The sequence below is a fragment of the Lissotriton vulgaris genome, chromosome 1_1 (genome assembly GCF_964263255.1).
Source record: "Lissotriton vulgaris chromosome 1_1, aLisVul1.2, whole genome shotgun sequence".
In the NCBI taxonomy this organism is placed as follows: Eukaryota; Metazoa; Chordata; class Amphibia; order Caudata; family Salamandridae; genus Lissotriton; species Lissotriton vulgaris.
The window spans coordinates 540,962,166-540,976,712 of NC_141685.1; the positions used below are offsets into that span (position 1 = coordinate 540,962,166).

Here is a 14,547-nt window from a genome sequence, read left to right on the forward strand (position 1 = left end):
GGTACTTCAGTGTTCCATGAGGTATAGGGGTGGGGGGTGGAGTATTGGAGTTGGGTTGTTGAGGGGGCAGGGTTGGTGGTTGGTGACGGGGGGGGGGGAGTAGTGGGGGGTTTGAAGGGGGTGCACGTGTTTTCTGCTGTATTGAGGTATATGGTATTGGGTGCCGAGGCCGGGTCCCGGGGGCCTCAGAGACTTCCCTATCGAGACAATGGTTGACACCCAAGGACAGGAACTAACTAGTGACTCTATGCAGATATTGAGCTGGAATGTCAGGGGGATGTTAGCCAAAATCAAGCGTGGGGCAGTCTTGCGCTGGGGTAAGAGAAGCTCAGCTGATGTGATGCTACTTCAGGAAACACACATGTTGGGTACGAAGGCGCTGAGTTTACAGAGGTTTGGTTTTCACCAAGTGTTCCATGCGGGGTTCTCCAGGGGCTCGAGAGGGGTGGCTATCCTTATCACCCGTAGGCTGTCTTACACCCATGAACGCCATTGGATTGATCCCCAGGGTCGGTATGTCTTTGTGAAAGGCCTGGTTGGTGCGGAGCCTGTGGTGTTTGGCAGTGTGTATGCCCCTCCCCCTATGCAATGGTCCTTGGCAGAGAGACTGTTTGAATTGTGGGCCGATATCCCCGACTCCTTGGCTGTGATAGGGGGTGACTGGAATGATGTTGTGGATGTATACCTGGATCGGCAGAGGTCACAGGGGGCTGTGGCGGCGACCTCCCCCACACGGCTGAAAGCAATGATTGAGGGGTTGGGCTGGGGGGATGCCTGGAGACATTTGCATGCCAGGACGCGAGAGTACACGTATGTGTCCGCGGTACATGGCTCCTTCTCAAGGCTGGATTGTGTGTTTGTGCCGGGGGCCTTCCTTGACAGGGTGAAACGGGCTGTGATTCAGCCCCGGGGGCTGTCGGACCACTCCCCTGTCGCGGTACAGATAGACTTGCACAAGCCGCGCCGGCCGTTTCGGTGGAGGATGTCCTCATGGCACTCCAGCAGGCGGACTACACACAACATATGCGTGGTGCGATTGCCCAATATTGGCAGGAGAATCTGGTTGAGGGGGTTGATGGAGTGACGGTCTGGGAAGCCATGAAGCCCACCCTGAGGAGCGTAGACATTGCTTGGTGCGCTGTTGCCCGGCGTACCCGACGGGAGGCTATTGTCGCGGCTGCGGGGCGCGTGGAATTGTTGGAGAATCAGTGTCGGAGGGATGGGAATGCAATGACGATACGGCGGCTCCTGCAGGCGCAGCAATCCTATGCCTCGGTTTTAATGGACGAGGCCAGACAAGTTTGGCTGGCTACGCGGAGCAGAGTATACCAGTGGGGTGATAAGTCCTGCACTATGCTCCACAGACTGTCAACAAACGTTACAACCACTCACACTACCAGGCCTTACAGACGGGGAGGGCGTCGCCATCACGGACGCCGCGACCCTTGCAGCGAGCTTTGCCACCTACTATGCAGAACAGTATGCTCCCCGAGACAGCCTTCCGTTGGATGCTGTGGATAAGTTCATTGCTGACCTCCCCCCCGCGCAGTTTCGGACGAGGCCAGGAAGGCCTTGGACCTCTCCCTGTCGGCGGAGGAGCTGGGGGATGCGCTGGGCCAGCTCAACGTGGGCAAGGCGCCGGGACCGAGTGGGTTCCCCAGCGAATTCTACAAGAAATTTCACCTGCAGCTTGGGCCGCACTATAGGCGGGCGTTGGAGGTGGCGCGGGAGCGTGGTAGCCTGCCGTCGGACTGGCGTCAGGCCGAAATTGTGGTGTTCCAGAAGCCGGGTAGACCCCCAGATAGACATGACTCTTATCGGCCTATATCTCTGCTCAACTTCGAAGCCAAATTACTGGCCAAGGCGCTGGCGAACCGTCTTCTCCCTTATATCACGGATCTGGTCCACCCGGATCAGGCGGGCTTCATGCCACATCGCGCGACGCGACAACATCAGGAGTGCACAGGCGGCGGTAGACGCTGTAGGAGCGAGCGGGCAGCACTACTGCTGGCAGATATTGACAGGGCGTTTGATTCGGTCAGCTGGACCTACCTTTTTGCCCTCTTGCCGCGTCTAAACCTGGGCCCGGTGTTCATCTCATATATTAGGCTGCTATATACGGACATCACTGCCTCGGTACGCATCTCCGGGGCGATTTCGGAGAAGTACCCGATTGCCAGGGGGACCCGGCAGGGATGCCCACTATCCCCCTATCTCTTCGCTCTGGCCATGGAACCCCTGGCCACATGGGTGCGCGCTGATGCACAGTACTGTGGCTTTGTGTGGGGGGAGGAACTCTCCGATAGAATCGCTCTGTATGCGGACGATGTCCTCTTCTTTATGACGGACCTCCACCGCTCCGGCCCTCGAATACTGGACATAATGCAGGTCTTTGGCGGAGTATCGGGACTCTTCCTCAACCCGCGCAAGTCGACGCTGTGGGTGCTGGGTGGGGAGGTTGAGACGTATCCCTGGGCTTCAGCCCTACAGGTGGCGGTCGGTGGCCTAAAATACTTGGGGGTCTTTCTGTCCGAGTCCGCCGTAATTGCTTGGGAGCGTAACGTGCTGCCGGTATGGGACAAAGTCCAATCAGACATCAAAACCTGGTCTCGCATGCCCCTTAACATCTATGGCAGATCCGCAATATTTAAGATGGTCGCCCTCCCGCGGCTCTTATATCAATTACAGAACCATCCGTTTAGAATTGATCCACAGTCGTTCCGTTGCGTGAACTCGGTGCTGGGCCGCTTTCTGTGGGCTGGTGGCGTATCTAGAGTGGCGCTGCGGACCTGCTTCCTATCCACGTATTGTGGAGGCCTGGCTACATCTGATCTCCTGTCCTACTATCAGGCCTCTCACCTCCTAGTTCTGAATGAGTGGTGGTACGGCGATCACAGCGACCCGGCATATGCACTGGAACATTTCTTGATGGGCGATGCGACGCTCCATACACTGTTGTTCTCGGCCAGGCGGCGGAAGGCATTATCGCGGGTCACTCAGGTAGTTTTTGTAATCTGGAGGCAGGCACTACGCCGCATGGGTTGGTGGGGCAGGCTAACAGCGGAGACTCCGCTGTGGAATAACGGACAGCTTCCTGCGCTGGCTTCCTTGTCGGGATTTAGTGGCTGGGACGCCATCTGGATTTCCTCACTTGGCCATGTCCTTGCGGGGTCTACCCTCAAGTCCTTTCAGGACCTCAGCACCGAATTCAGCATGTCCAAGACCCAATTCTTCAAATACCTACAGTTCCGCCAAGCGCTAACGCCAAGTCTGGTAGGGCTGGACCAGCTTCCCGAATTTAGCCCTGTGGAGGCCAAGCTCTTCATGGGGGACCTGGGTGATAAGAAAGTCTCCAAAATATACCAAACGTTAGTTACCCACTGCTCCTCTTCTCTCTTGTCATTGAAGGCCTCCTGGGAGACTGATGTTGGTTCTTTGGATGAGGACGACTGGAGGGAGGCCCTTGAGTCCCCCCGTGGGGCCGCCATTGCTGTGCGGCTCCGGTTTATACAGTTTAAATACTTACACAGGGCCTACTATACGAGGGAGAGACTGTGGAGGGCAGGTCTCATTGCTACCCCGGACTGCTTGCGCTGTGGGACTGAACGAGGTACGCTGCTGCACACGGTGTGGGCTTGTGTGGGTCTCACCCGCTTCTGGAATGGGGTGTGGAGTTGTCTGTCGGGGGTACTGGGGTGGGACCTTCCTCGTACACCCAGGCTGGGTCTCCTTCATGTCCTAGAGAATGTAGGTGGAAACATTTACAAGCGTCACCTCCTGTTGCTGGGTCTAGTTGTAGCCAAAAGAGACCTGGAGAGAGCCTGGAAGAGTGACCGTGCCCCCCGCTTAGCGCCTGGAAGGCAGGCCTGGACTTTCTCATGGGGCTTGAGTTGCCTGTGTTTGAGGCCAGGGGATGCCCCCGGAAGCATTACAAGATCTGGAAGCGGTGGGCGGATTACAGGGGGTTGGATCTGGAACCACCAGCTGATTTGGATGATGTACAGCCCCCGGAAGGGGACCTTGGGGCCTAGAACGGCATCGGATGCCTACCGTGCAATACTTGTATACTATGGCGGAATGTGAACACGTGCACTGGGTTAGGGTGGGATAAGGGGTGGGTAGCGGGGGCGGGGGTTACTGTTGGGGTGGTTAGCAGGGTGTTGGGGGCTGGGAGGGGGGTGATTCCAAAAGTCTAGGCAGTATATTCCTTCTGCTATCTGTTTACTGATGACAGTGACCTCCTGACTGTGGAGAGCTGTACCTATACTCTGCCTAAATTTTCAATAAAAGCTGTTGTGAAAAAAAAAACTAAGATTAGGGTTGTCCCACTTCAGTATTTTTACACCAACCTGCCAATTTTTCGTTAAATAGGGCCAGGTTTTAGGCACCTAGATCATTTAAGTCAATTCAGAATAGCACCTTTGGACTAGCCCTACCTCTAGCTAATATATTCGAACAATTGCAAAGTTTACAGGGGCTTGAAGGCATGATTGACAATCATCAGCTTAGATTGAATCGCAAGGTATAAGACCTCAGGATCCTGGTGCCAACAGCATTTCCTTACTCAGGAAAACAGAGTCGGCTCCTCTATCTAAACAGGCATCTAGTCCAGCACCTTTTAGTGCCCCTTCATCCAGACCAGTATCTATCAGAGCCTATAATACTCCTTTACCGTGGAAGCCAGAGTCTGTTCTCCCTCCTAGTCGAGTACTTTCTAAAGTGGGCCCCGCTTGTCTGAGGATACTCTTGTGGAATATTGCAGGTTTGGGGTCAAAACGAGATGTTCTTTGGCAGGTGACCCATGTGGGTTGCCACTTGATTGCCCTACAAGAAACCTGCAATACCAGTGAGTTTCTTTTTGGACGGGTTTACCTCATTTTTAGGTCTCGCCAGGCGTTGCAGCGCGAAGCGCTGCAGCCAGCGAGACTTCTTGTCAGCGTGATGCCTCAAAGGAGACAGACCGGGGCACGCGCAGATTCCGGTCTGTGGACGCGCTTGTTTCTCTGCAGTCCGCCGCTCTTCTCGGTCAAGTAAGTGCACGCGACCTCAGCCAAGGCATAGGTGGGCGGGGCCTGGGAGCTCTCGCTGCCTGTGCACAGCATCAGCAGCGCGAGCCCGGCTGCTTCTCACGTCACCATCAGCGGCGGCAGCAGGCGCGAGCTCCCCTGTGCTTGCAACTGCCCCGGCGTGAGCAGCCCCCACCCTCCAGGGGAGAGCGCGAGCTGCGGAGCCCGAGGACAGCCAAGATTGTTAGCAGGCCTGGGTGAAATTTTAATTACTAACTTCTTGTTGCACTTGTCTTTTTGGGGGTTGGGATTGTTTCGAACTTATTTCTTAAGCGGTTGGGCGTGTTTCCCCGTGGATCGGCTGCCGCTGGTCTGAGTATCCAGCCCTCGCTCAGGGATCCCAATGAGCGGGAGAACAGCTGGAGCTCCCCGGCGCGCGCTCTCATCCCCACAGCTGCTCAAAACGGAAAAGCGGGCAGAAAGGAAATAACGGCTTTGTTGTCAGGTAGGAAACAACAAGTTCAGAGCAAGTTGAGACCTCGGTTGCCTCCTCGTTGTAAAACGGGGATTATTTCCTGTGCCCTTCAACCCCGTATGTATATTGTGCCTACTACGTCTCCATTTACTATTGGGTTAACTATACGGAGTGCTCTTTTGATTTAGTGTCAGCCTCAGAATAGATTTCTCCTTGCCCAGATGCACAAAATCCAAACTCTTAAATTACATTCCGGGTCCTTAAACGCGTATTAATCCTTCCTGGAGTGTGTATATAAAGGATCATCCGTCAACATGGTTTGCAGACAGGCACATACAAACTACCCAAAACATCAGTGATACTAAATACGCATGTATTTAATACTTTTTCTAAATCGACTCCCTATACTTACCAAAATCACTTCATTGTCAGGGTTTAAAATGAGACAGGGTAAGATGTGGCATAACGACTAGAGGTGCCGACTTTGGAGCTCGTAGAACTAGGTCCAGTCTCGCTTCGGCTCAACATCCTGGGATTCTTGGCAAACCACTTATTCCCACTTTGAATATAAAATTAATGGATGTGTCTTGGTGTAATGTAACTGGTGCTCCTGTAATGCGCTCCAGTACCTTCGGGGCTAGCTCGTGCTATATAAAACAGCCAAAAAAATGTAAAGTGACCCTCCAACTTCCTGGCGTGGATCAACATAGAACGTCAAGTTATTTACGTTTGTGGTGTCTATTTTTGATATATACGCCTAAGTTATTGCATGCACCATGGCTGTAAATTTGCAATGTCTAATGCATGCTCTGTAAACTTCCCTCTGCACCGTAGTTTTACTGACATAATTTTTCCGATTCCGATCTTGGAACGTCTGATAATAAATTATTTTTGTAGGCTATTGGTTCATTTTAGGGGACATTTCTGACCCTCTCCGAGCCACTGACGGCGCACTCCTGCTTTTAAATATTTGTGTGTCTTGTGACCCCGTCCACCCTGGCAGCGTTGTTAAAGACCGCATCTGGGACCATTAGGCTTGGCCAGAGAGTCCGCATAGCGACCGGACCCCTCCTCCCCTTGGGCTGTAAATAGCTGCCCGGTGAGCATGGATACAGCACGGGGAGGGTTGTGCGGCGCTAAAACCTGCACCTGACATTTCACCCACACACATTGTAGCAGCTCTTCGGCGGCAGGCGTGGCCGGCTGAATAAATGCATTACATCTGGATACACGTAATATGTATAAAATAAGCCTGGTATAGCCCCCGAAAATTCCAGATGACCAGTTGCAAATGGTTTCTGGTGTCGTCTACTGGTATTTAAATATTGCACCCAATGGGTCCTGCGGGAAGAAAGAAACGCGAAATGTTGGCTGGTTAAACAATACATGGAAAATCAGTTAATTAGAGGCACAGTTCCAAGACGCACCTAATATATTCTTCAGATCAGTGCATTATTTGCCCAAAAACCCACCTGGCCCCAGAAGAAACCATTTGCAGCTGGTCAACTGGAATGTTGTCTATGGTTGCTGTAACACGTTTTTAAAAACATATTTGACGCGTTTTCCTTCAGAACAGCTCTCGTTGGAAGCTTTGTGATGTGAAGCCTGTCCCCGTTTGAAACAATGATGTCAGGTGGGTATACAGAACAGAACGAGAAAACTACAGCAGTGAGAGGAGGAGAGAAAACGTTTGTTGGAGAAGGATGAGAGATGGGTGAGATCGCCTGTCCAGCTTTCGCTGGCAAGCCAGCATACAGTTTCACTTTCGCGCTCGAATCACACGGTCAGCTTGTTTATTGTAGAGGACTCTTGACTCCCCGAGTTCGGGAATTGAAGTGCATCGGGGTCCACGTCGAACTGTTGCCCAGTTTCTACCCTGACCTGGAGTTTGATTTCGCGTGAGGGATCTCGCCTAAATGGCACCTGGGCCAGAATGTCCTGCGAGCAAGTGCTGTGCCGGCGCTGCATTTCCATATAAGTGCTTGGAGAAGTTTGTCACATGCGGAGGGGAGTTCTAAAAATAACCTCGAGCAGACTGTGTGGGCCGTCCGGTTTCTGGTTCCAGCTGAGTTGGCTGCACTGAACTTTACTGTCTGTGCAGCAAGAGCGCAGTTTGGAAGTAAATTGGGTTTGATTCCCAAGTCGGGCAGTGGCTTGGGCAGTATACCTTTTTAAAATCCATGGATACAGGGTATTGACATGGCTGAAGACTCAGGTAAGATCCGATTTTTTGAAACCTTAATATCGATGCCATTTTGAGGGTTTTTGTTCTGGTCTCTGGATTTCGAATGGATTAGAACTGTCAGGTTTCTCATTGTTCTGCATTGTTGAAGCTAGTTCCCCCTCACCTTAAACCAAGCTATAACCTGTGGATGTGTTACAGAAACGCCCTAACCCTTAGGTAGTTTGTCAGACTGCACTTTCAAACTGATAGCTTTACTGATAGCTTTACCATGGTAGACCTGTTCTGAGCTGCGTGCCTGATGGAAAGTTTAGCTGGCTTTTGAAATGCACTCAGAATAATTGCCTTACTGTAATTTTACAGACAATCGTGGCTACCTGCATTCTCACTATGCGCTGCTATGCTTTGATGCATGAGAGTGGAACATACTGTGTTTTGGGAGCGAGCAGTAAAGAGATATACAGTAAAGGCTGGCGAGTCATTTAATCTGGCCTACTTTCATTTGAACTGGCCTAGTTTTTAAGCAACTGCAGTGAAATGTGAAACATGATCCATACTTGTGTCTAAGTCTTGGGAAGGGAAAGGGCCGCTCTAATGTACGAGAGAGATTTTACTGTCATCACATACCAAATAGTCATGGATTAAGCAAAAGGAAAGAGCATGCACCTCCTAAAATCGAAGGTGGTTTACTTTTCTTCTTTCTAATTACGGAGTAAATAATTTAGGCAGGTGCATTATTGATTCCTCATTTTTTAAATAAAACTAGAATGTAATGTGTTGCTGGATTAAGATCTTTGCTCCTGTATGGAATCTGCAACCACCTCGTGCTGATCTGGGATGATTGTGCATGCTTTACTGGCTAGAAGCCCTTTTGTTTTGGGAGCTTGGCTGGTTGCTCCACCCTCTACTGGGGGTCATCGACGTCACTTGTTTTTGTAAGAGAAAATGGATGCCAGTAAACAATTGAAGGTGCGAAGGACACCTTTTTTTATTTTCAAAACATTTGTTGAGGGTATCCTTCATCCTGCTATGCGTGCTCGTGGAAATTGTGTATGCAGTGTATTGCTTACTGTAACATGAATAGTCCGATTTTAAATCAAATAGTAGGGCCTATGTGTGCTCACTCCTACTTTTTAGCCAGGCTATGTTAAATTAAGCAGAGCGGTTTTGCTAGCTAAAAGGTAAGGATTTGTTTCAAAGTTGACAGATCTTTCTGTATCTGTGCTTGACCTTCTAAGGAGCTCGGGGTTAATGGCTTTTCCTATCTTGTGCAGTTAAGTTATAGGTGTGCATACATTCTACTTTATGTTGCCTGTGGACCATGCAATGCAATAGGTCTCACCTTTGGAAAGATTAAGCTATTGGCATTGTAAATGACAATGCCATTTATTTATCTGTTTTTAAAAGCAACACATAAATAAAAAGTTTGACATTTACAATGCCAATAGCTCTAACATTTGCAAAGGCGAGACTGTTGCATTGTAAATGCTTGTTTAAGCAAGCAATCCTGTCGACAGTGGGTCGAGTCTTCTTTTATTGGTTTCTCTTGATTAGAGTGTCTGTCTCCCTATATGTTAGCAATAGAGCGGTCTTTAAAGAATCACTACCCGTTACTAGTAGTTAACTTTTACAACTATTTTGCTATGGGTTCCGTGACACAATAATTAGTTGCCCTGGAGGGCTTCCTTGATCATTATAGAAAAAAGAAACATTCCTATTTTGAGATTATAATTCTGGGCGACTTTAATACCCACCAGTACTATCTTAACTGTATTTCCACTAAGGCCCAAGGGGATTTTTGTTACCATGAATCACACATTTTGAACACACAGAGGCAGGTATATTCACTAAAGGGCTTCTTTCAGCAAACAACTTGTATTGTCTAGAGCAAACGGGAGAGAACACCCCCATTCCTAATTTCATAGGGAGAGGTTGCTCTAGCATTATTGATTTTATAATGTTTTCTGCATCTTTAGCCCCTGCAGTTTATAAACTGAATGATATCTGAGCAACCACAGTGATCATAACCCCCTCATGCTTGAACTACTGTACTCATCTGCTTTTCATGAAAAGAGCAAGGGTATCCCCGATTCAGACATTAGTACCAAGGATCAATCACGTAGGTTGAAGAGGGAGAAGGTCGTACCGCACAGCTTTTTAGATAAATTGTATGTGAAGCGTGCAGTTGAGGTTTTAGCATGAATTTATACCAATGCACAGGATAGAGTTGTTCTAGAAGCCTTGGTAATATTAACTAACCAGATAGGAACCAACCTATCCGTCAAGGGCAGGGCCAAATACCCTAAGGTCAGGAGGTGGTTTGAATGCACCTGTTCTATTGCCCATAGGATGTTACTGTTAGCTCCAATTAAAAAAACGAGAGTGCGGTAAGGGCTTGCAGGAGGGTCTATAATCATGCAATTCAGAGGAGGAAGAAGTCCATCAGGTAAAAAGCTTGGGAGGATCTCGGACAAGCAAGTACACGCTCAGATAGTAACAAGTTTTGGGCGGTGGTTAATAGCCCGTTTTTCTTGGATATAGTACAATCTGTGCTAGCATTTACTGTATCTCCAGAATGTTGGGTTCAGTATTTTGGGGGTATGTACAGTGGTGACGATCTGGAAGGGACGGCGATACAATGGGACCTCAGCTTATCTAATGCACCACTTCATTTTAACGCAGGTGATGTTTATAGAGCTATCCTTGCTACATCTGGGGAAAAGGCTCTGGGCCTAGATGGGGTACCAGCTTATCTGTATAAGGCAGACCCTCCGGTCTGGGCTACAATACTGGGACGGGTCTTTAATGCAAGTGGCATATGCAGCTTTCCTTCATCGTGGGAGAGGGATATCATTATACCCATTTTTAAAAAGGGCTCAAGGCGTGATCCTGCCTGTTATAGACCTATTTCGCTCTTGGACTCTGCTGCCAAAATCTAGAGGAAGGTGCTTTTGACTCGTTTATCATCGTGGCTAGAAAAGTTTCATGATATTAGTGACTTACAGGCAGATGGATGCTCGATCAATGTATTAATTTCAATCTGGTGATCATCAGGAAGTATACAATAGTTAAGAGGGGTACCCTGCACATGGGATTTATGGATTGACCATCGGCTTTTAACCGCGTAAACAGATCCAAACAGTGGCAGATTCTGGTTTAACTGGGCATGGAGCAGAGTCCGGTATCTTTTTTACATTCCACCCACAACACAACCACTATAGCGGTAAGGTTTAAGGAGAATGGCAGTATGACAGACCCCAGGGAGGTCAAGCGAGGGATACAGCAGGGTTGCATTTTGGCCCCTCTGCTATTTACACTCTACATAAATAAGCTAGGGGCCTCCTCTCTGCCAGTTCTAAAGATAAACCAAGAGCATGGGCTAAATTAACCCCTGTACGCAGATGATGCAGTATTTTTTTCCAGAACCGCTGTAGGTCTCTAAAATCTTTTAAATGTTTACTGATTTTACAGACTCACATCATTTAACCACTAATTTTTCAAAATCTCATACCATGACGATGGGCAGTAGAAAGGCTGCTAAGTGCAATTTATTTTGTAGGTGGCTGGAATTAATAAAAGTGTCTACCTCCCCTTATCTGGGGTTGTTTGATGACCGTGGAACCTGGGTTGCGCAAAGACAGCTTAAAAAGAACGTTCTAGCAAGAGCTTATGGGCTGTGTGGGACTTTGCCAAAAGGCTGGGGTCTAAGTCAATACCCACCCTGCTCAAGGTGTATAAAGAATTTTTTTTTCCTATGGCCGCATACGAGTGTGATGTATGGGGCCACAAGGATGTGAGGGACATTCAGGGGGTCGAAAATAAATTAATGTGTGGCCTTCTTGCTGTCCCCTTTAGCACAGCTTTTATTTTGCATGAAGAGCTTGGTTTGGGGGTATATCTCTGATCTTATCGTTGCTGTACCACTCTTACGATGGCTGAGAATCTGGTCGAACTCCATCACTACTTTAAACCAGCTGGTTATAGCAGACTGCATTGCCCACAAGGGAGGCCTTATGTATCCCGTGGCTAAAATACATCATGGAGCAAATGATGTGGTTGGGCTGCCCGGACATGCATTTCAAACCTAGACCTCTAGGTCCGGCAGCTTTTAGGGATATAAATCAAAGGTTTCTGGCTAAGTAGCTGGCGATTAGGGAGGGTACGGAACTAGCCAAGCCTTCAGTGAGAAGGTCCGTCACCTTGAGTTTGTGCTCACAAAACAGCCTTATTTGTACTTGGTTTCTAATGCGCAACATCATTTATTTGAACCGGATTTTGGCTGAACCAGGTGCCACCGCACCGGTCGCTGACTTGAGGTGGGGGCGTCCTTTTTACAAGTAATATCATTTTAAAAGCACCAACTTGCTGGCTGTTTCTGGCCTCCAGCAATTTCTGAAGGCATCCATTAAAACATCAAGATAACTCTGGTGATTCATCGTGTTCCTGGAAAGAGACCGGATGTTTGTCTAAAGGAAGTTTTGACTCATCTAAAGGTAGTGCAGAGGGTTAAAATGCTGGTTGCGAAGAACGTGTACCATGCAGATAACAAAGTGCATGTAATGTAAATAGGTCAGTGGTTCTGGAGACTTGAGGGGCACTGTAAAAGGGTGGTGGTTGGGAAATCCGTGGCAGAGGTGGCCGTGGGGTGGGCACACCAACAGACATTGTCGCACAGGGCGTCACCAGCGTTCAAGCCAGCCCTGAACGGAATTATATGCATTCCTGAGCACTTTTTAATGCGTAATTAATTGTTTTTTTATTAAGTACTAGTTATTGTTGTATTTTACTTGTTGCATTTTATGTCCATTCTGACACTTGCCGTTTGATTCCCTGTAATGAGTTTTGGTTCTATTTGCTAAGTGATTAATTTTAGTATACATAATATCTGTATGATGGGGCCCTTTTAATGGACATGTGCAATTTCTCTCTTCCAATGTATCAGTTTTAAAAAAAATGTTTTTATCGGTCTGCTTTTATGGCGGTTATTGGCCGAATAAAGTAGTTTTGACTAAGGACTACACTGTGACTAAGGAGGGAAGCTGAGGAAGACAAATGTCTGGGGAGGTGTCCTGGCATCCTGCGTGTACAAAAATATGTTCTCATCATAAGGATCATCAACATCAGCTTTGTTGGCATCAACTTGTGGTTGGGAGGTTTCTGGTTCCTAACAGGAACTGAGGCATGGTGTTTCTTCTATTTTTTTTTTTTTTACTTTGGCAGGGGGTTGAGGGAGTTGTTGAAAAGGCATTTAGTAGTCAGATATAACAAATTGTGCCAGTTTTCACTGAGGGTGCGCTGGATTTTGTGGTGTTGGAGGAGCCAGCTGCATTGAGGTTGGAAAGGTGACTGACCTTAAAGTCAGGTCAATTCACCCAGTCTGCATCAGGGACAGATCCACCTACAGTATCCTTACTAGAGGCCACCTCAGATCCAAATATTCTATCAAGTACCATTTTAAACATGTGGAGTTGTTCAGGTCGCACTAAAGGCCCTCGGAAGTTGGGGCACATCGGGATCAATTGCAGAATAGATTCCCAACAAGGGGATCAACTCTGAAGTACTCTGGGCATGGCGCTACTCCAAACGGTGGGAGTGGCGGGAAGAAGGGGACCCATGTTTGGACTTCTTCAAAGTACATGAACTCCTGGAACTCAAAGACAAACTATTCCAAAAGCGGCCCAGGCACCAGAGGGAGAGCTAAAGGACTGTTTTTGCATGTGGGCCAGGCGGACCACCTATGGGCTTTCATTCATTGTCTTCAATGCACCATCACTGTAATCTCTAGAAAGAAAAATTACATATACTTAACTGGCCTCTGCTTGATGGCAGAAATGTCTTCTGTAAGGAGACAGTCACCCACTTGAAAAAGAATCAAGTTACTACTTACCTGTAGGGGTAGTTTACAGCTTGAAAACTTTTCTGGACTCAGATGTGCATTATTCTGACCGTGCCTGTGACCACGACCAAGACTTCTTCGACTTCCCCCGAAGCTCCACAACAGCAAGTTGTGGTCGGCCCTCTGGTTCATCTTTGAGCAGCATTTGCACAGTGCCGAATCGTACCTGGAGCGAATGCCCCCGAGACAGAGATTGTGGGTATCTGTAACTGACATTTGTCGGTTGTAGTCCTTTTTGAAGGGGACATGTCTCTTGCACACTGGAAAATGTAAGGTAAAAACCAGAACAGGCGCTCTTGATCTGCATTGGAAGGTGCAGAAATAAATAAACTGGTATCAGTGCCAAGAGGTGTCGCAGATATAGTGACCCCAATGTCACATCTGGGTTGGGCGGACAGGATGCGGAGCTGGACAATGCCACCTACTGACTATTGAAGGGAACTGCAATCAATTTTCTCTGGAGCCAGTCTGGCAAGGGGGATTCACGAGGTGAAGAACCTACCTTTATTCCTCCTGCATCTATCAGAAATGCATGCTCCCCTGATCTCAGTCATTAGAAAGGGGGTAAAGACTTATGTAGGTAATTGCTCTCTTTGGATGTGCAAGCCTTGGTATTCTTCCTGGGTCGTTTGAGAATGATCTATAAAAGTTAGGTATTATATTTTCGCACGTAGCAGCTGCAGCTAACTGCATGGAGAGCCTGAAGCATTCGAGGAAAGAGGGCGGTAAAGAATCTTTGGGTAAGTGTGTTTAGCAGATGTGTATTTGAAAAATATCCTTGACGGACTCTGGTTCTGTTTTCAGAATTTTAGATTCCTTTTAGTAAGCGGCACTTCAATGTTTTTTAGTAGTGACTGTTCCATGATGAAGCTGCATTCATGGAGGACTGGTTGTCGGCTTCTTTGAACTCTTATTCTGTGATGAAAATGAAAGTAACTGGCTGTGAAACCATAAAGAGGATTGCTTCAATCCGTGGAAAAGTTATGTA

At 48.3% G+C, this 14,547-nt stretch overlaps 1 protein-coding gene across 2 annotated transcripts in view; it reads right to left on the reverse strand.

Moving 5' to 3' along the window:
- MTF2 (metal response element binding transcription factor 2) overlaps nucleotides 1-14,547 on the reverse strand; it is a 471,832-nt gene that overhangs the window by 42,255 nt on the left and 415,030 nt on the right. The window lies entirely within an intron of this gene.